Source organism: Rhinolophus ferrumequinum, chromosome 12 (genome assembly GCF_004115265.2).
Source record: "Rhinolophus ferrumequinum isolate MPI-CBG mRhiFer1 chromosome 12, mRhiFer1_v1.p, whole genome shotgun sequence".
In the NCBI taxonomy this organism is placed as follows: Eukaryota; Metazoa; Chordata; class Mammalia; order Chiroptera; family Rhinolophidae; genus Rhinolophus; species Rhinolophus ferrumequinum.
This window is the reverse complement of record NC_046295.1, coordinates 1,312,516-1,335,060: the sequence shown is the minus strand read 5'-3', so window position 1 is coordinate 1,335,060 and position 22,545 is coordinate 1,312,516.

Sequence of the window (22,545 nt, the reverse complement as noted above, 5' to 3'; positions counted from 1 at the left end):
TTTTGGAACACCCTCCCTACTCACCTGGTCTGGCCCCCAATGACTTCTTTCTTTACCCAAAGATACAGGAAATATTGAAAGGAAGATATTTTGATGACATTCAGGACTTCAAGGGTAATACGATGACAGCTCTGATGGAAGACCATTCCAGAAAAAGAGTTCCAAAATTGCTTTGAAGGGTGGACTAGGCACTGGCATCAGTGCATAGCTTCCCAAGGGGAGTACTTCGAAGGTGACTGTAGTGATATTCAGCAATGAGGTATGGAGCACTTTTTCTAGGATGAGTTCACGAACTTAATTGTCCAAACTTGTATGTAGTATCAGAGCAATTAAACTCTAAAATAATGTGTTTAATCAAATGTTCAATTAATACAGGAATTTTCCAAATTAGAGATTTAACAGCTAATACAATGAATATTAAAAAGCAAACCTATATATACAAATCTTTTTTCAGTCCTTCATATCCATTTTGAATGGCTTGGCTGCTAAAAGTTTGTAAGACAAATATAACAGCCTTATTGACATTCACATACTCCTAACTTAACAAAACAAACAAAAACAAATAACAACAACAAAAGCAGAGATGGGGGAAATATAAGAAAGACCCAAATGCCATTGAAGCTATTGAAATAATTCTAAGTCACACAGCCTGTGAATATTATAAAAATACAAAAGTAGTACACTTGAAACCTATCTAATTTTACTAACCAATGTCACCCCAATAAATTTAATAAATAATGAAATAAAATAAAAATAAAAATAATTGATGCAATTTAAAATTCAGCAAGAAAGAAAAGAGTTGTGGGGAGCGAGGAGGGCGGCGCAGGGTTAAGAAAAGACAGTAGTCATAAATAGAGTTTAAGCAGACCAAGGGACCCCAGTCTCAAGGACTGAACACCCTGAATGGGCCTAGCATCAGCTTTTATTAGTTAGGTGGAGAAGTAAAGGAGATAAAGCTTGTCAATCTCAAGATCTGTGAATTCTATACACCATAATAGGAAACTGATTCAAGCCAATCACCCTTGCCTGCAGGCAGCTGGGCCATAAGTCTCAACTTCCCCAAGGGACAAAACCTATATGCATATGAATAGATGGAGAGCACATCATTGAATCTCTTCCCTTGCAGGTTTTGGGAAGGAATGCAGCCACAGAGGCAGAGGCTCTCCTTAGCACGGGGAAGGTGGGGGGCTGTGCCCACCTCTATGAACCCCATGGGTTCTCCTGTTGGTCCCCACTCGGCTCCGCCTGTCTTAGGTTGCTTTCCATGTGGAAAGTCGTACCCATCATTGGCTGACCAGCCATCTTTCTGGGACCAAACAGGGAGGCATAATGTGCAAACACAAAGGTTTAGGAAAAGTCCCTGAAAGGATCCGTCTTACAGACTCCTTTCTTTGGGGGCAAGTACAAGGAAACAAATGGTTAGGCTGCTGCGTGGCGACAATCTAGCTTACTATACTCACTAAAGGAGTCTGGAGTATTACTAGAGTATTCTGAATTCCATAGATGTTTTTTTCCCCTTTAATCTTGTTCTTATCAGGCATTTTATTCTTTACAACTTTCATGGGAAGTTTCCAACAACAGACCTGTCATTTATTTTTTTAACATTATCTACTCTACATTCTCAGTGAGTCTATCCTATCAAGTGAATAGTTAAAGAGACTTTCTAGAATACTAAATTGGGCTTTGAACTTAATCAGGTGTTATTTTGGTTATTTTTTCCTGGTTTGCAACACAGTGACAGAAAATTCACGTACCCATGCATTTTCTATTGGCTGGCATCAGTCATTGGGATAGACTTACTACCACTCATGGTTAAAAAAGTAACCAGAAATCTTCCTCAAATAAAGAAAAGGGAGAGTGAGACCATATCTATAAAACTGCCTTTTTGAAGAATAGACTAGATAATAGAATATGAGATTTTCCTTTCCATTGAAATCACTTTCTCTTATATTATTAGAATCAGACAAGCAACGCTTCCCTAAGAGTGCACAAGTTATTTTCATAGTTTATAAGAATATTGACAAGAAGTTGGAGTGGACTTCAGAGATAATTAACCTAGCCTTCATATTTTGTTGGTGAATAAATAGGTCCTAAAGACTTTAAGTGACCTGCACCATGAAAAAGATTATTTTGATGTTCACTGTAGTTTCAACCATAAATAATACGTGGAGATCAATTATTACAATGGCTAAGTGTGGAAAAGTTTTCTATGCTGCCTGAGAATTTGTTTATTGTGACTCACTAGAGTTTGTTTGATTAGCCCATAAGCTGGGTAAATATTAGTTGACTCTCGTCTACCCTCTAATCTCAGTGAAATAAATGTGTAGTTTAGCAAATTAAACTAATTGAACTTTGTGATTTGATAGAGTTTAGAAGATGAAAGTATTTACTCATAAACATCCTAAAAACTCCTCTAGTTTTGTTTCATTTTATGAAATTATATTTGCTTTGCAATTTTGCAACACTTTAAAAAATTGTTTCTTGAGCCCCAAAATGAGTCTTTTAAAACCCATCTCTAATATAACCAAAAAAAAAGTGTTTTTATGGAAAAGAAAACAGACTTGATTTTTCAAATGAGGTAAAAGCAAACAAAACACAAATTAGAAGCACATCTGCTGTGCTCGTTCCCATGTACCCAAGAGGGAGAAACCAAAATAAAGACCATGTGAAGGAAACTATAAAATCCGTCATTCATGCTTTGGAAATTTATCTCCAGCAAAGTGAAGGCAAAATCCCCTCTCTCAGCTGCCTATAAATAATTTATATTTCTGTCAAAAGACTACCTTTTAAGAAATGTGGAAAGGTGATTCTCATGGGAAAAGGTAATACGACTCATGAGGAAATGGAGAAGATACACATCGATGATTCATCCTGTCACATTTATGTCTAGACATCAAGTGAATCAAGGAGGTGCATGCCTGGGGATAAATAATGACAGATTGATGAAAGTGCACATCTCTTTTTGGTGCACAAAATTGTGACTCTAGAACTGACGCCCCATCAGACTGCCTCCCACCATTTACTCTCCTGACAGAGATGTGCACATTGATTAGACTCTGTGTTTTATCTAAACAAACCCTCTTGCATACAGATGAGTAAGTAAGCTGAGTCTTAGAAAAATGAACTCACCCAAATTTACAAAAGTAGCTAACTTTATCACATGATGGGTGAAGATTTCCAAACATTATTAAAGTCTTATCTTCACAAAGAGTATTGAACAATCTGATTGTAAGATTGTTGGACAACTGTCAGCTAAGTTGTGCAAGATGCCCAATTCCTCTTCCATATTCCAAATGAAAAGTATCAGTGGGTACAGAGCTAACTCAGGGGAACTAACATACACAGGCAATAGCTGGTGTGGCCAGGAGTGCCACCTGGGCATTTCCCTGGGGGTTCTTTTTAAACAGATAGTATTTTCACCATCTTACCAAAGCCTTCCCAGTCCCTGCTCTAGGCTCCTAAAGACTTAGTCCTAAAGACTTAGTCCTAGAGACAGGTCCTAAAGACTTTAAGTGACCTGCACCATGTCACTTGTGTCTGCATCGGGCAAAGCCAAGAGTGATGCAATGGCTGTGCAGTGTTTCACTGAAATGGAAAATGAGGGCCCCATTCAGATGGCCCCACACCCCACCTCTAACCCCAGAGGCTAGAGGGAGAAAGTTTCAGCCAGAGGCATCACTCATCGCAATCCCAACACATACACGCACGGGCTCCTCTGAGCGGCCGTGTTCATTAGGGCCATCAATAGGGCCACTTGTCTTACCACACTTAGGGGGCCTCAGAATTCTTTTCATGATTTGCTTTAATATTCTAACACAAGATGAGGCCTTAAACTTTCATCCAATCTTTCCATTTCTCAGTAGAATACAATTGCTGCGCCTTTTTTTTATGTATCTATATAACTCTTGCACAAGTTTTTCCTCCTACACAGAGTTATTCCTGTTGGAATTTTACAGGATTACCCAAAACAGCCTTACAGTTTCACTCACCGTGCCATAGAGTGGTACTTAGCCCTCTACAGGCATTTGCATTGCTCTTCTCCAGGTTATCCTCATGGCTGTCTTACCTCCTTCCAGTGCAACATTCTCAGTAAATGACTCCCCATATAGCTCCCTATTTAAGGTTGTAGCCCACCCCATCCATATTCCCTACCCCTTTCCTTTATTTTGCTCCATAACCTTTGACAACTTCCAACATTCTACAGTTTTACTTATTTTGTGACCTATGAGGACAGGATTTTTTTTTTAACTTTGTTCATTTCTGTATTCCCAGTGCCTAGAAAAGCACCCATTACAACGTAAGTATTGTATAAATGTTTGTTGAATAGTGTTGAATTTTGTGCGAAGTCTTACTGTGACTCCTCAGTATTGTGTCCATACATGAAAGGTTCTTTCTGCCCATCAGGGGAAGGTGTACCAGCAGCCACCTCAGCCACTCCCATTTGAGGTCATCATCTGTGGTTATAAAATAAACATCATGTCAGGAATACCATCTCCTCCCCTCTCTCATTCACAAGCTCCTCATTTGCACTGGGGTGAGAAAAACTCACGCTAAGTCATCAGGTATTCTTCCAAGTACAAAAACTCAAAACATGACCATCTACTCTTTTTTTCTCTTTCCATTTCTGCTAAAATAACTCTTACTTTTAATTAGTAAACACCAGCTATTAGTATAGCTTGCATGGGAGAGGACTAGTAGGCAACCTGAGAACAAGGGATGAAAAACCCATCGGTTACTCTATCAAATTACTGTATTTAGTAATTTGATAGAGTGAGTGTAAAATTACGTATTTTGAAGTAGTTGTACATTCCAAGGGGCTTCTATTGAATAAGCAGGACGTGAAGGCCACGGTACAGCCTAGACTACATGTTCACATGTCATGTTTAACCAAATACTTAAAACAATTAGAGCCATTCCTGCAGACCGTCAGCTTCCAGTTATTCTTGTTTGGAGGAATGTCTTTGTAAACTTGACCTTGGTGTCGTCAAATAAAAAACAAATCAAGCCTTAACAAGGAGAGTTTTTATTTGAAAGGATTATTGCATGGAGAGAGAGGGGACTGCTGCAGGAATGGTAAGGGTCTACCCCAGGACAGACAACCTCTGGCCACAGGATCTGAAAGCATCTCCAGGGTTAGACAAAAACAGTTGTTCTTATACAGGGAGGAATAAACATGCCAGGAAGAAACAGGAGTGGGAACGTGGAATGAAGGGTGGAGGATCAGACCACAGATCAGAGTGTTTATACAGAAGCCGGCCTACCTCAGGAAAGGTTGTTCAGGGACTGGGGAAGGACAGGAGTTTGGCCAAAGTGTGCTTCACCAGCATTTTGTTGCTATTGACCAGTGGGAACAAGCAGTTCAGCCAATCATTTAGGAAACAAAGAATGGGAATTGGGAAGGTCTGTATCAGGCCTTGTCACAGATAACAAAGGAGTGTCTGTGAGTGAGCTTTACCTACACCATGTGGGCGAGGAGGAACCTTCACAGCGAGCACAAAGCATGGGCTTGTTTCACTGTTGCTGTGATATCTCAGGGCTCAGGTAAAGTTCTGCACTGTCAGCATCAATACCTGGTCAGAAATCATACATGAAAGAACTGAAGACTCCAAATCCTTACTTCCTGAGGAAGCTGCTAAATAATTGGGTTTATTTTCCACTTTCTGTTGACTAAGGATTTTTTAATGCTATGATACCCTGTACCTTATAGTCTGGCACATGCAGTGCCAAACTAAAATAAATCCCCCCAAATAAAATTAACCCAAGATAAAATTGTAAAGAACAACAGAACACCCTAAACTGAAGAGAGAAAATTAATACCCTCAGAAACTCTTTAATATAAAATATGTTTGTAAGCTAATTTGAACTAACAGTCACAAGAAGGAAGTCACATTGCACTCTGGTAACCATTATAGAAATTACTTAGCCTAGGGCCTGTTAGACTGCAGGAAGAGGGGTTAGGGGTGGAATGAATAGCCAAGAGAGCAGAAATAATAATAGCATACGATCAGTAAGAGTCACAAGAAGGATAGCTTCCTCCCCTGCACACCAAGAAACCTATTGACACACATTATTAAGATGTTTCTCAGCCCACAAAGCAAATGACCACTCCACCCACTGCAAGTCCCTGAAACTAGACAAGGTGACACCAGGAGGGAAGCAGATGACTGAAAGATGAACATTAACTGCTAACCTAATCAAGGACCCATCAGCCAGACCCAAGACCCCAAACCCCTTACTCATGATTCCTCATGATTTCTGCTCTATGAAACCGCTTGTCTATAAGTAATCAGGGAGTTCAGACTTTGAACATTAGCTTGCCATTCTCCTGGGTGGTGCCATTCATAATGAAATAGCCAAATCTTTCCTCAATGCAAAGCCTGGTGTCATTGATTAGCTGCACACAGGTGGACGGACTCTCATTTGGCTGGGTCGTTCACAAAACTACACTGATAATTCGGAATCAAGCCATGAAAAGAATATGTCATTGGAATGGCTGGAGTCGTTTCTAAGTTATGACGTACATTGTCCAAGCCACTCACTGTCTTTAGCCACCGTAATGGTGCAAAATGATGGAAAGTAAATAACTTGAAGTTGTAGCACTAGCACCAGAATCATGAAGATCTATAAATATCTATTTCTTTAAACAATATTCCAATCTTCAATTGACTTCAGCAGAAGATTGAAATTTTTGTATAGAAACTGAAGGTATTCTACAGAAAATCTGTCATTTCAATCTTCAATTTTCTATTCTTCAATCCAAAAGAAAGTCTATGTTGTCACACTGTAAAGTTTTTTTCTCAGTGCTAATGACAAAATGTTTGCCAAAACACCGCCAGGAATATCCATTTACATTAGCAAATCCCCTGAGCTCCTGGGGGTCACCGTGTCACTTTCATTGGACCACTTTTGGTAAAATCTCCTGACCACATCAGAAGTGCTCAGACCACACGGAGGAGATTGTAAGTGAATAATCTTCCTGAGGATTTTTAAGCTGTTCACAAATTTCAATCACAAATCCACCCATGGAAGTTTCCTTCCTTGGGGAAACCGCATTCCTATGTGAGCCCCCAAAGTAGAGTTAACATGATGGCTGCAGCCGCGCTATGCTCGCTGTCAGAGTTTCTTCTCGCCACTTGCCCTCAGGATTTAGCCAAGTAAAACATGTTTTTAAATTAATGTACTATCTGACCACTGCCACTGCTAAAGAAAACTGTTACTTCTAAACCACCAATAAAACACAGAAACAGTTCCACTAAAGAAAGATTGTTGCTTGTTTTGGGTGAGAATATCATTATTCTAAGACATCTGTAGTTATTGATCTGATCAAGAAAATACAGTGAAACTTTTTGTTTCAGATTATTAAGTGGAATATTTTATTAGATGCTCCACAAAGATAACATATGCATAGTAAATGATGACCTAATTTTTTATTATTACCATTAGACTATGTTTTAAAGATAATATATAACATGTCTACTTAAGAATTACACAATTACCGCAATGTACATCTATCAAAGGTGCAAACAGGTAACTTTTCCACCTGGTTCATTCTGATGTTGTGTATACAAAGGAGATATATGAATATGAATGCTTCTTATCCTGCCTGTGATGTTGCAATGTACTGTACAGGAAACAGTCACAGGGAGCTGCTTCCCTCTGCATGAGACAGGAAAGTCCACGGCATTTCCTCTGTGCTGTGGGCTTCTTAGATTGCCCAGAAGAGCTGTAAAAGAACACAGCTCATCGTTAAGTGGAATGGAATACAGCAAATCCTTTAATATTTCTAATTAGGACCTCAGAGGATTCTCACATTTGAATTACTCTCTATGATACCTATCAGGCATATTTTTTCATTAATATGTAAGACATTAGATTTGATCTGAATGAAAGGAAAAAATTTTTTTATGAAGGGAAATTTATTTTATTACCAGAGAGGTATGACATTGCCTGTACAAAATGAAAATTTGGTATATGTTTCTGTTATGAGGATGAAGGAAACAATAGTCAGTGTTTAAATGTGCAAGAAGGCATGTGACTAGCACACTATAACCACTTTGCTAGTGACTTTCATTTTGCAATGTCCTTTTATTTTCTCCAGGTAACTATTCTGTCTGTCCTTCTTTTAAATAGAGGCACAAAAAATCTAAAGAACAGAGTAAATCTCAAGACATATCACTGGGAAAACTGTAGATCTGAATCTCACATGCTGTAGAAATGTAAGATTCTCTTCAGCGTCATGGTGTCTAGAGTTCAGAATTAAACCCTATGACTAAGTAAAAAACTCTGATCCTAGAGTAACTGAATATCTGAAGTACATTAGTTTAATATCCATAAGTGATCTGCTACTACCTAAATATTTACGCTGTAATAGATTTTTAAATTTTGCAATAATTGTACCCTTGGCTTGCTTAAAACCAAGTTACAAATAAAATGTTTTTTGAAAGAATATGATTTTGCAAACCCACAGCTCCTCCTCATTAAAAAAATTGTTTATAAGCCATTTTCCATAAATGTTCTACAAATGGAAGTTCAATTCAATGTAATTGAAATTCAAAAAAAAAAAAAAAGCGAACATTTATAAGTAAAAGCTCACACTCTCACCCTACCCTAGGGTGCATACACCAGGACCGAAGGAGTGGCCGAGCACCAGTCATCAGAAGGATGGATGGGCTCATGCTGAAGAATAACAGCTCCAGTCTTGGTTCAGACTAGGGAAGAGATGGATGTATTTATAATATCAACACTGAATTCATTACCTATTATTTTACTTTTTAATATATGCATTAATTTTTTTCTAATATTGAAAGAAAATCTAGAGATGAGTATGGACATTGTTCTTTTTTTTTTTTCATTTTCTCCTTTCACAGAATGGAAAACTTAAAGGGATGCTCCATTGCACAAGGAAATTAGAAAAGTAAACAATACTTGGTAAATGTGGCCAAATGTCAACAGGGTTGTTTCACAGTCGATTGCCTGCATCAAGTACAGTCCTATTATAAATGCTGTGGAAGGATGTATGCACAAAGTATGTTGGGTGTCTAATGAGCTTTAATGTAATTTGTGTATGTATTTGGATACACACACATTGTGCTCATCAAAGCATAGGAAACGTCTGAATTGATAACAGCAGTAGCTTTTGGGATGGGACCTAGGATTGGACAGGAACAAGGATTGAGGTAGAGGCTTTGCTTTCGTGTACTGTTTGCATTTTTACATGACAATAGACAAACATATCATTTGCATAAATGTCTAAAACAACAATAGCCCACTCTCCCTGAGTCTGCCAGTCTCACCTGCCTCATGAAGAGTGTGATATTGTGATTTATAAGAAATATAATAAAATTGGTCTTCATCCCATTTCTGGCACAGAGCTCCTAAAATCCTTGGAATTTCCTAAGTGATGAGAATGACAAAGGAGTATCTTGTTATGTCAATGAATTCACTTTTGAAAGCACCACAGAATGAGGGTTCTGTGCCGGGAGAATCAACCATGCTAGTGGAGGGTCGGAACTTTCAGTCCCACCCCCTGACCTCCAGGGAGGAGAGAGGGGCTAGAGGTTGAAGCAATCCCCAATGGCCAGTGACTTCCTCAATCATGCCTATGCAATGAAGCCTCCACAAAAACCCAAAATGACATGGTTCAGAGAGCTTCCGAACATGTGGAGATGTGGGGAGAGTGGTGCCTGGAGGGGATGTGGAAGCTCCATGCCCCTCCCCCACACCTTGCTCTGTGCATCTCTTCATCTGGGTGCTCCTGAGTTATATCCTTTGTAATAAACCAGTATCTGGAAAGTAAAATGTTTCTCCGAGTTCTAGGAGCCACTCTAGCAAATTAATTAAACCCAAGGAGGGGTTGTGGGTACCTCTGATCTACAGCCAGTTGGTCAGCAGCACAGGTAAAACCGGGACTTGCAATTGGTGTCTGAAGGCCGGAGCGCCGTCTTGTAGGACTGAGCCCTTTACTGGGGCACCTCATGTTGTCTCTGGGGAGGCAGAGTCAGAAGTGAGCTGAATGGTCGGACACCCAGTCGGTGTCTGGAGAATCGCCGATTGGATGTGAGAGGGAAACACACATTGAAATGGGGTCCCAAACCCAGTGAATCGGTTGCTGTGATTTGCAGTTTACATCTATTTAGTTTACCTCTTTCAGATCCAATTGTGGGCCACGGTCTGTGTAATCATATCATTCTTCTTCAGAGTTGTCATCTTATTTTGATAACAGCTGATGATCAGGTTTCAGCATGAATAATCCATCAGTGATGATGTTTGATACACTAACCTGGGGAGTGGTGGAGCCAGGGAGTAGGAGCTGCCATCCTGGCGTCAGCTCCGAGACCTGCCCAATCCTTGGCCTCTGATTGCGGAGGTTACATGGCTCCTGGATAAAGGCAAGTGGTGCTCAGCACCAGAGACCCTGTGTACACAGAAGCTCCCTAGCCCGTGTCATCACTGGGAGATTGCAGGTTGGGGCCCATGACACCTCCTGATGCTCAGTCAGTTGTGTTTCACAGGCTCCTCTAGGAAGCCAGCACCAGGCTCCCAGAGATCCAGCCACATGCCTATAAAGTATAGTTACAATCTATACCACACCCTCTACCCATGGCTTCTGTGAAACTCAAATAATTTCCATGGGAGAATTCTGAAAAGTACTAAGTATAGCACCCCGTGAGGGGTGATGGTGGTCACCCTGCTGACGCAAGAGCGCCCTTTCCCTAAAGACCCAAGATCCTAGGAGAGAGTTGGAAGAGGGGTTACTCAGAAGAATCCGTGGCAATCTGACAAAAAGAATAGACAAAAACATAAGTAAAAAAACACGTAGGAAACCATGGGGATTTGAGGTTCTGCCATGTGTTTCTAAAAGTTAATGGATCAGAGGTCAATGACGTGTCATGGGCTTTCCAAGACACAGAGAAGTACTAGTCAGAAAAACAGTGTGGTGTGTGATGCTGGACAAAGGTGCCCGAGCTGTGCTCAAGGCCTGCCACAGCGGCTCCTGGGAGGGCGTTGCCTGCTCTCTTCCTTTTGAATTCTATTTGACTCCGTGTATTTGACACTGGAAGCTACTTCAACACCCCTATGGATTGAGGTGATGAAAAATACACTAAAAATTACCTGGTTGCTAAAATAGTCACATCTCATTATTTACAGATTTCGTATTTGCAAATCTGCCTACTTGCTAACGTTTACTTGTAACCCCAAATCAATTCTTGGAGCATTTTTGTGGTCAACTGTGGACATGCACATAGCGGCAAAAAGTTTGAGTCCCCATTGCAAATGTTCCCAGCTGAGTTTGAATGAGAGGACTCTGTCTCATCTGATCTGGCTCTAGTACAGAGGTGACCAGAGGATGGAGCCAGAATGGGACAGAAACTCCTGCTCTGGGACCAGCTGGAAAGGGTTTGAATCCCAGCTCTAGTACCTGCTGGGGGGCTGGCCTCAGGCAAGTCACCTAACACTTTGAACCTACTTTTCTCTTTTGTAGAATAAAGAAAAGAGAACCAGAACAAACTATATTTCAGGGTTTAAGATGATAATCTATGTGAGATTTGTATATGTATCCCTAGGAGCAATTGTTCGGTTTTCGCTAATTCAGAGTTCAAAATGATCTTACAGAAGAGCAAGAACTGGCCATACCCACATCTTCCCACATACTTGCCAACACACAAATGTGAATATGCACACCCAGGTAACAAAATGGGATCAAAGAAGCAATCAGAGTAGAAAGGACTGTACCGTTTTACACTCACTGGAATGGTAGGACCCTCCCTGTAAGCAGTGTCACATGCTCAGAAGGCAGGGACCAATCGTGGGCCAGTGCAGGGCTCCCGCTGAGAAGGGCCCCACCTCCGGGGAGTTAATTCTCTGCGATCACTCTCTTGAAATGCTTAATAATTTCATCTCAGAATTTGTGTTTTGCAAGTGAAGCCTAATCAAAAAATGTAGCATGCTGTCCTTAAAGGCTTGGGGCCTCGCTCAGGGAAGAGCCAACCTCCCTTGCCTGCCTCCTGGCTGTGGGTTCCCTACCACCTTGGACAGCCTCCCCTCACCATCTCCACCCAGGCACTTAAGCTGCCCTGCCCCCGGCGCAGGGAGAGTTGAGACTGGGACAGCCCTGGCAGCAGCAGCTTAGAGAGGGGCACAGGGCATGGACAGGAGACCACCACCTGATCCACATACCTAGGCCCTCTGGGGCAGAGACTGCAGTGCCCCTGCAAGTCACCTGTCTGCTGTGGGTCGAGGCAGCCGGCCCTGGGGATGGGAGATGCCTGGATCAGCTTTGCCCCCCGGGTTGGGTTCTCTGCAGAAGGTTCAGTCTGGCAGTTGACAAGAGGGACATCTGGCAGCCATTAGTCCCCAGTGCAGGCTTCAGTAGTAGTGGGGCTCTGGCACCCAGGAGCCCAGGAGGGTCTGTACTTGCCCGCCAGTCTCCCTCTCTTGAGCCTGGCTTGTGTTCTCCTTTCAGACCTGCTCAAGACAGCCTTCAGGGCAAGCCACAAAATGCAAATTGTGTGAGTTAGGTGATTTGGTATATATATATATATATATATATATATATATATATATATATATATATATATGTTTTAAATGTTTTGATATTTACATTTAGTGGTGGCGTTGCACAATGTAAAGATGAATGATAAAATTAATAATAAAAATTTAAATATTTTGAGGAACCTCCATACTGTTTTCCATACTGGCTGCACCAATTTACATTCCCACCAACAATGCACAGGCGTCCCCTTTTCTCCACATCCTCACCAACATTTGTTATTTCTTGTCTTTTTGATAATAGCCATTCTAACAGGTATGAGGTGCTGTCTCATTGTGGTTTTGATTTGCATTTCCCTGTTAATTTGCGATGTTGAGCATCTTTTCATATGTCTGTTGGCAATTGTATGTCTTCTTTGGAGAAATGTTTATTAAAAATAGAACTACCATATATTCCAGTGATTACACTTCTGGGAATATATCCAAAGAAATATATTTGGATATATGACGTCAGAGTGTCGAAGAACTTTTTGCATTCCCACATGCATTGCAGTATTATTCACAATAGCCAAGATATGGAAACAACCTAAATATCCATCAATGGATGAATGGACAAAGAAAATGTGACACACACACACACACACACACACACACACACAATGGAATATTATTTAGCCTTCAGTCCGAAAGAAATTCTGCCACTTGTGACGACATGGATGGACCTGGAAGATAGCGTGGTAAATGAAATAAGCCAGACAGATGAACAAATACTACCTGATAGCACTAATGTGAGGATCTAAAACAGTCAAACTCATAGATGCAGAGACTGGAATGGTGGTTGCCAGGGACTGGGGGAGCAGGAAACGGGAGGCACTAGTCACAGATACAAAGTTTCGGTTACAGGAGAGGAGTAAGTCCTGGAGGTCTGCTATGCGCACAGTGCCCACAGCTAACCACACTGCATTGTATACTTAAAAAGGTGCTAAGCCGGTACATCTCATATTAAGCGTTCTCGTCACCAATACATAAATAAATAAATGAAAAGGGCAGGAGAAGACTTGTGGAGGGGGTGGCTATGTTCAGGGCATGGATTGTGGTGATGGTTTCAGGGGGTATAATTACCTCCAAACTCATGAAGTTTATGCATTAAATATGCACAGCTTCATGCATGTCAATCATACCTCAATAAAGTGGTTTTAAAATTTAAAATTTGTATTTACTTAGAACAACATTACATAGCAAACAATAAACATCATGACAAGGCAAGAGAGAGCCTGCAGAAGAAATGAAAAAGCTTTACCTTTAATTACTACTTTTTCCTGTTTTTTTGAACAAGGGCCACGTTTGCGTTTTGTACAGGGTCCTACAATTATGGCTGGTCCTGGCAGGAGAGGTTTATACATTGGGAGCAGTTACTACACTATGACAGTGGGACAAACTCTTATGGACCCAAATCAGATTAATATGAAATTGATGAGGCAACATGAACAGGAAAATTCAGCTTGACTAAAGATGATTGGGCTTGTCCTCAAAGTTCCCTAATCCTGGCACTAAGGAATATATTATAAATACTCTAAAATATAACCATTTAACATGTAATTGTGAAAGTTGAATTTTCAACCCATATTCTGTTTTAAACAAGAAAACATGAAACTTTCTAAAAATGTATACTGTTATTCTCTTCTACACACAGGTCAGCTCTTGCAGAGTAGAACAATCTCTAGCACACCTTCTCCAGCTCCTGAGTCATACCCGCCATGATTTTTTATCATATGTGAAGTTGTGCAAGCACTTAGATTCTTATCCACAAATCAGAAGCAATTTGATGAGACAATTATTTATATTTATTCCCTTTTTGCGCCAATTTATCTTTTGAAAGACTTTCATGCAATGGAAAGCCCAGCTGAAATTGGAGATAGTTAAACTAAAATCCCTCACACTATCATACTTAAAAATCACTGAGAAAAATAATGAACCATTTAACACCTGATATTAGAATATTTTCTTATAAAAAATGTTCAAGAAGCAAATAAAAATGGTATGAATCATAAAAAAGACACAAAGGAGCCTGAAACTGAGCCAAAGACTGAGAACTAGTTTCCAGCTACATTAAGAGCTTTACTGGAGACCAAGGAGAACCTGCCTGCTCTCGGGAAAGCTGGCCTGTGAACACAAGGGGAAGAGAGATGACATGCATCTCTGCCTTTATTTATGGCATCTAGCCCAAGGGGCAGCCTGTGCGTGGGAAAATGTAGGACAAACACCATGAAGATGAAACTGAGAGAAAAGATTTAAGTTAGCATCTGGCCAATTTACACATTTTCCTGGCACAGACCGTATTACAGATGTGATGGGAGAGCCACTCTTAATCTTCTTGGAGAAAACATGTGAAATGGTTGGGTGTGCCTGAGGGATCGAAAAAGGCAGATTTGTTTTCATTTAACAAAAAAGGAAGGAGGAGAGGGAGGGAGAGGAAGAGGAGGAGGGAAAGCAGAAGGTGAAGGAGAAGGAGAAGGAGGAGAAGAAACAGAGTTGGGGAACTCTGTTTTATTTCCCACAACATTTCGGAAGAATCTGTCTAGCTATCCCTGAGAGCTGGGGCCGGAGGGTTCCTGTGGGGTTCCCCATACCACTGTACCTCGACACCTTTTGGAAGCAGTTTACTGAATGGGTGCATAAGAAACATGTGGACAAAGGGCACCTTGATTTTAGCAAAGTTAACGTAACAAAATAGAAACTAGGAACAGGATAAAATGTAACCAGGATAAATAAAAGTTCTACTTTTAGTGTCAAAACTAAATTCTGTCACTATTTTTAAACATGATTTTTTTTCTACTTCAGGAATCCCCTCTAATTGTTTCACATTCTACTTCAAGGGCAAACGTCATTTACCAAAGTGTGATGTAATCCAAATTCAGGAAGATAAAGCTTACAATAAAAGGTACACATTCTGAGGTAGGAGCTCTGGGGCCCCTGGCCAACACTGCCCAGCACCCAAGAGTTTGGGGTTCTCAGTGAACTTGGTGACACTTGGCTGGACCCTGATTTCTCCAGGACTCTATTGTCCCTCTGGACCCTAAAGTGGCCACGCTCACCTGCCTGCCTCCCAGGACTACTGGGAGGATGCAGGAAGAGAGGCATGCCATGAACGCTGGCAAGCACACAGCAACTGGAGGAGCTCGACCTGGGAATGGTAGTGTCCATCCCCAGGCCAGGCATGACGACCTCTACCCCCCCCTCTGCGTCCAGTGGGACCAGGATCACTGCCTCTGCTTCACCCTCATCTCTACCTAGAAAGGGGAAAGTTTGGGGAGTAGGAGGGAGTGCTGGCCACTGTGAAAGGCCAGGGCCAGAAAGGAGAGGCTGTGGGGAGGGGGAGGGGAGGGTCCAAGAGGCCTGAGATCAAAACAAAAAAAGATAGAGTTTCTTAAATCATGTATAAAAGGGGGTGAGGGAAGGTAAGAGAGAAACTGCAAAAGATTAATTTTGCCTGCTTCACTATTTTCTCTCAAATTGGTCCTGGAACATAAAATATGTGTAAAGACTGTGCCAAAGTAAATGGCTTACAGAGTGAGCATTTCTAAGATAGTGTTGTGGCTCACTCCATCACTTTTATTGCATAAAAATCGTACTGTCTGCTTCCAGTACATTTCAGAGACAAATCTTGAACAAGCAGTATGTGATTAGAAGGGCATTTTGATCTACAAGATCTTATCATTCCATGGATCTGTAAGATCTATAATTACACTCTTGAAGTTGTAGCCATTTCACACATTTCATGTTGAGCCTGTCAGAAGTCAGATTGATTTAAGAGGATGTGTAATCTCTCAGTGTTTCTACATGAGACTACTTTTCATCAAAATTGTAGAGTGTGCAAGCAATAACTCTAAATGAAAACACTGAAATAGCTTTCACTATTTCTTAACATTAAATACTCCAAGTAGAGCTGAAGTATTGTAAGATAATTTCTCTGTTGTTCCCTTGCCACTTAGGGACCTTCTTTCTCTTGCAGAATTTGAGTTCTGAATTTATTTTAAAAGTCTTAACTATGCTTAAGATAAATGTTTCTTGTTCACAACCTGAATTAATGTAGAAAGTCCTAATACTAGCATGACATTTTCAGCTCAACATTGTATTAGACAGGACAAGGGTCTCCAGGTCTGGGCGGTTCTTACTAAATGCTGTTCTTGCTAAATGTTCAAATGTAGCACAGTATTTCTCAGGCACAGCTGTAAATAGGATGAGCCTGATAAGAGGATAAGTGCAGTGAACTGAGAAGAAATCAACAGGTAATGAACCAAATAGGATACATAAGCAATGGCTAAGCCCCCTTTGGGGAGATAGAGCTTTGGATGTGAATCCAGTCTCCTTTACTGGCAAGTAAATAAAACCTACCTAATGACAGCCACGTCTTGTTATTGAATAGAACACCCTAAGCGGTGAACCCCTGGAGTTTGGGAACAACTGTACCTCAAATATTCCATTAATACAGAGTAGTAGCTAACACTCGCAGCTGCCTTGGGCGCAGGAGTTGACTTCTCACAGAACCCTCCTCACAGCCTCAGCTCATGGTTTAGAGGTGCTGGCGAACTTTTTCCCTGACTCCTGGCTTTTACGTTAGACACGTTAAGGGAGATCTGGTAGCCACAGAGCTGCTCCTGGGACGTCTTATTACCCCTCTGCAGTCACAGGGAAGGCCAAGGGTCATGAGAATTCTAAGACCCTTTTACTGCCCATATAGCCCCGGCCCAGCACTTCCCATCCCAGGCAGTGCCCTGGGATCTGTCTGCAGACCTAGGTGTGGCCTCTCAGGGCTGACTCTCAAGAGTGATGCAATCTGCAGACAGTGGACCTTTCTGCCCAGTTTTAATCCATTCATAAGTTTAGGAAGTCAGCACTAGATTTGGGGGGGGGGGGAATTAATAGTTTTTAAGTTGGAAGGTCTAGATCAGAATTCCTGTCCTGTCACTTCCAATTCCAGGTTTAATTCACTTAATCTTTTTGAACTTCTATTTCATTGATAATGGAGACACTGAGGATTGTTCCAAATCCTTTATCTGAAAGAATACATGTTAATTATTCTGTAAACACAACATAGATGGTTTCCTCCTCAAATCTATTGAGAATGAGACAGGATGAAATGAAAGAGAAAAAATAATAAAAGAAAAAATCTTGCATTAATTTTTACACTCTGATAAATGCACTAGGAGTTTGAAAGGTGAAAGCTACTGGATGTTTTATAGATAACCCTTCCATATGCCCGGAAATACCTTAGAATCTTCAGCAAAATGCCACATTTTAAAAATTCTCTATCACCATTAATGCCAAGAACAGAACACACCATTCTCTCTTTAACTTTCTTTGAACTAGAAGACTATGTACCTCAAAATTATATCAAGCACGATCAAAATGAAATCCTGTTTTTCTCACACTGAGGAAGGAAAATAAACATGAGAATGAGGTGATATTGGCTGAAAATGGATTCACTTTAGTTACAAATATAACCATTTTAGAAAAGCACAATGTTTCCTAAGTGTCTCTTTCTAGAAGATTTCTCTAGATCCTAGAAAGTCCATTTCTCAATGATTTGCTCACCACACCATACAGTTTCTTCCAGTGCTCATTTTTTTTTATTTTATAACCCTACCATGATACTTGGTTCATAGAGTGTGTTATTTTCCATCAGCCCTGGCTTATTAGTGTTACCAAACTCACGTTCAGCTGCTTGCCGCTTGAGCCAGTGATCGAGAGACAAGAGTTGATAGAAAGAAAAGCAGGTTTATTCAAAATGCTGGCATTCCTGGAAGAGGGCGAACTCCTGTCTCAAAGGCCACTTCCCCGATGCCAGACCAGCCAGAAGGTTTATAGGCATGGAAGAAGAAGCAGAACAAAGGAAAGGGGGAGCTAGTCAGGCAGGTGATTCCTGGGTATTGATGTCTGGGGAAAAACAAAAACAACAACATGTTTCCCAGAGTCTGGTTTGTTCTGAGGTAAAGTTATCTCGGACCCTCATGTAGGAGCGAATCTCAGTCTGGTTGCCTGAGAAGCAGATGTCTGAGGGCTAAAACAGTTTCTTTCAGGTCAGTGTTCTAGAGATTAAACAGATTAAGGAGGTATACATGCATCCTTGAGAAAACAGGGTCATTAAATCCAGTAGGAGGGAAGGGAAGCAAAGAAAACTTTAAAAAGTTTTAAACTAAATTACATTGTTACATCAAACTAGAGTGTTAAATATTGAAAATAGAAAATACAGTGTCACCCTTACATTAGGGCTAAAATTACATTATGTAAAATGCATTAGAATGAGGACCTTGAACAATGAATTTAGGCAAAAACTAAATAAATATACATACATGTAAATGTCTGCTATATTCTTTTAAAATACCTTTTAAAACATGCACTAAGTGACACTAGCCACATGCAAACATGCACTCATGGATGGAGAACTAACACTTTGTCCTCGCACATCCCATCCCATCCCATCCCATTCACAGTTTTACTGAAGACCAATTGGAATGGGGCGCAGCAACCAGCTGGACGGAGCCGGGCTCCCGGGGACGCTCCGGCTGGTGCGGGGCGCAGGCGCCAGGACCAGCACCATGTGGCAGCAGAGCTGCCCGGGGCTGCAGGGAAATGCAGCAGACACGCTGGGTGGGAAGTCAGGCAACGCTCAGGGCAGGCGGAGACCACAGATTTGGGCTTCACAACAAGATTAAACGGCTGCTAGGAGAGGAGGGACGTTTCGGGCACAGTGACCTCCACACAAAGGCGCTAAGGTGGGAGGACGAGGCGCGTTCGCGGCACAAACCGGACACTGGGTGGAACTTGGCTGCGGTTTAGGCGACGGGAAGGAGAGGAGAGGAGTCTGGGGAGCTGGGTCAGGGTGACACTGTGAGCCGCCCTGAGTGTCAAGGTGAGGAAGGGAGCCCACAGTACCCAGACTTTGGGGCAGGGGGACATACACCCACCTGCTCTGTGTGAAAACGACCAGTCAGGGCCCGGTGTGGGATAGGGGGTTTGTCTCAGAACACAGACTGGGGATCTAGTATTACATACTGTATGTGAAATGAAGTAACTAATAATAAGGAATGGGTTAAAATAGGAGTATATACCATATCTTTTGGAAACAGGCCAACTATTGAAAGGTGCTACAGTTGCAAGTGTGTTTATCTCCTGGTGCACAATCAAGTGTTGTTTTTGTTTGTTTCCCCCTCTTTTCTAACCAGCTACTGTGAATTCTGGGTGGGGATAGAATTCCCAGTAACTGTAAGTCAGTGCCCCTGGGACGGTGCAGTGAGGTGGGTCTCCATCTCCTTGTGTGGCCTTGGCTCATCCAGGGCTCCTGAAAGGACGGTGGGGTGAGCACCCCACAGAGCCATGTGTGGTCCTGAGCCCTCCTCCTTCCCCAGCCTGAGGTCAGAAAGGTAAGCAGTGCTGCTTCCTGAAAGGAGAGCCCTGGTGGAGGCCCTCAGAGGCTCCCCAGGCTGGCTCCTTGAAGGCCCTCAGAAGGTTTCCTCCACGCTGGTGCATGTAGGAGACGCAGGGCTGTGAGCAGGGGACCCAGAGAAATGGGTCATTTAGTGAGTCCTCCAGGTGGTGACGCTCAGCCTTGGGTCACATCTAGATCACCCTCAGGAAATGTGTGGTAGAAAAGGTGAGAAGTGTAGGTCACTGAAAATGGGCCTGGAGGGAGGAGATGCTGGGGCAAGGAAGGGCTTAGGGGACTTGCAGAGGCAGTGACAGCGGGACACAGGATAAGAAGAAGCCTGCTGTGGGTCGGATAGGAAGATGCTAAATGAAGTCATTAACGTAATTGGCCGTCAGTGCTGGTTCCCATCTGTGATACTAATCGCCTGTCAGCGGCACATCATGGCACATTTACTTCTCTATGGAGTGAAGGCTGCTTTACAAGCCAGTATACTTTTTATCACCATATGCCTGGTCACTTCCCAAACACCTACTCGCCTCGGAGCATTATCAATACCCTTTAATTCTTGTGGGGTGACCGACCAGGTGTGTGGTCTTATTTCCAGCAGCACCTGGAAAGATTAACAGCAGCCCTCTGTGGAGGGAGCAGATCTCCAGTTCCACACAGCCAGTCGGTGCTCTGCAAAAAGGGGTACTACCCACATCAGTTCAGAAGACCTCTTAGACAACACGTGACAGACTGGCAGAGTAAAGACCCTTTGCTTCCATCAGTGATTGAAATCTGTTCCCATTTTTATTTTAATTTTGAAAATACAAAAAAAGGAGGAAAATTGCAGAATATTAATATGTACCAATTAGCACACTTTAAAATTAGTTTGTTTTACAAAACTGATTTTAAAACTAAAGAAACATTTTTATTAATGTGATGATTGCAAATGAGAGCCAGACCAATTTGTGATACAGGGAAAACACATAGTTTCCCGCATATAGAACTCCCTGTAGTGATGGGGAACTCCACCCATCCAGGCCATACGTGCAGATTTCCTGCACACTAAGCAAGTAACTGTGGAGCCCATGTTCAAATCCACGGGATGTGACCCCAGGGTCTGCATTCTTACACACTGTGCTGCCCTGCCTTCTGGCTCTTCCCCATTGCTCGCTACTAAGACAATAATCCGGTCCTGACTTGACACTCAAGGCACTTTTGGAGCAGGCAGCAGAAGTAGGGCCCTATTTCCAGAGAGCCACTGCTAGAATACATCAGATGTTAACAGGTAGTGTCCTAGTGATTTTCACCAGTTTTTGTCCGCTAGCACATTAGCTCAGAGTTACAACCACACTCACTGGGCCTCCATCCAAAGAGCCTGGATAGTGAGGATGGGGACGGGGGTGGAGAAGACAGACAGCCCAGCACTTACTTGCCATGGAGCTCTAGCAGAGACCTCCTGTTCTAACATGTGATCCAACAGTACCTCTGGCTACTGGAAACCCCAGGTAGTGCCCAACAGATATCACAAAGGCATCTAGAAAGAGACAGAAGCAATAAATATACTTTCCTAAACCTAGCACATGCCATGCCAGTTCACATCCCATCAGTGGAATTCCCTTTGAGTAAAAACTTTTCATAGTTTAAATAAAGAATTTAGCTCAGAGAATAATCTTTAAAGACTTGTGTCTGACAACTACCACCAAACATCCTAAAATAATCATAGAGAAATGTAATGTGTGCATTGAAAGATTTAACTATAGGAAAGCAGTTTTTTTCAGTTCAGAGCTGCCCTGGCTTCTTTCACAGGTAAGATTTTCAAGAGAGCCCAGATACAGATATCACTATGAGTTTCTCTAAGTAATTGGTAAGTATATTTATTTAATATAAAGATAGAAAACCTATTGGCAATGTAATTCACTGACCATTTTGCTTATTATTATGGGATAGAAGGATAGAAACAAATATTGCCACAATAATTTTGCATTGAGTTTGGAGGATATTTTTTGGCAACTCTCTTCATACTTCCTTACAGTAAATATGAGCCTTCCTGTATCTGAATTTTCTTTCAGTAGGAACTTCAGTAATAAAACTATTTCTGGAGAGTAGAATAGTAGCTCCCTGAAGATCTCTTCCCACTGTTCAAGCAATCTTTTTCTCACTATTAAGAAAAAATGGTACTGAGTTCAAAGTGTGACAGGAGGATAAACTGTGCAGTTTGAATGAGTAATAAGGATAGCGACAGAAAATAGAAGACAGAAGTTCAAATCCAAATAAAATTTTCATTTGCACAATGGAAATCAAATTGCGTTCTTCTGAACTTCTCTTTCTGTTTTACAGGCACAGCCCTCAGGCTTTGTTCTGGTATTTTCACTGACCATTCTTCTCCTTTCAAGTTCATAGCTACTTCTGGACAATTGCCCTGATCCTTGAATCTTTTGCAAAAGTTAGCTCTTCCATAGGAATCCTTCCAAAGGCTTCCTCCACAAGCATTATATCTGTGTGTTACTGATGATAGAACCTCTACTAAGGAGGCCTTAACCCACCACGCAAGCTTCTCTGTATTTCCTTCCTTCAAGATATTGTAACACAACTATTTTTCTTTTAGTGTTTTATTTGTATTCTCATGCAATACTGGCATG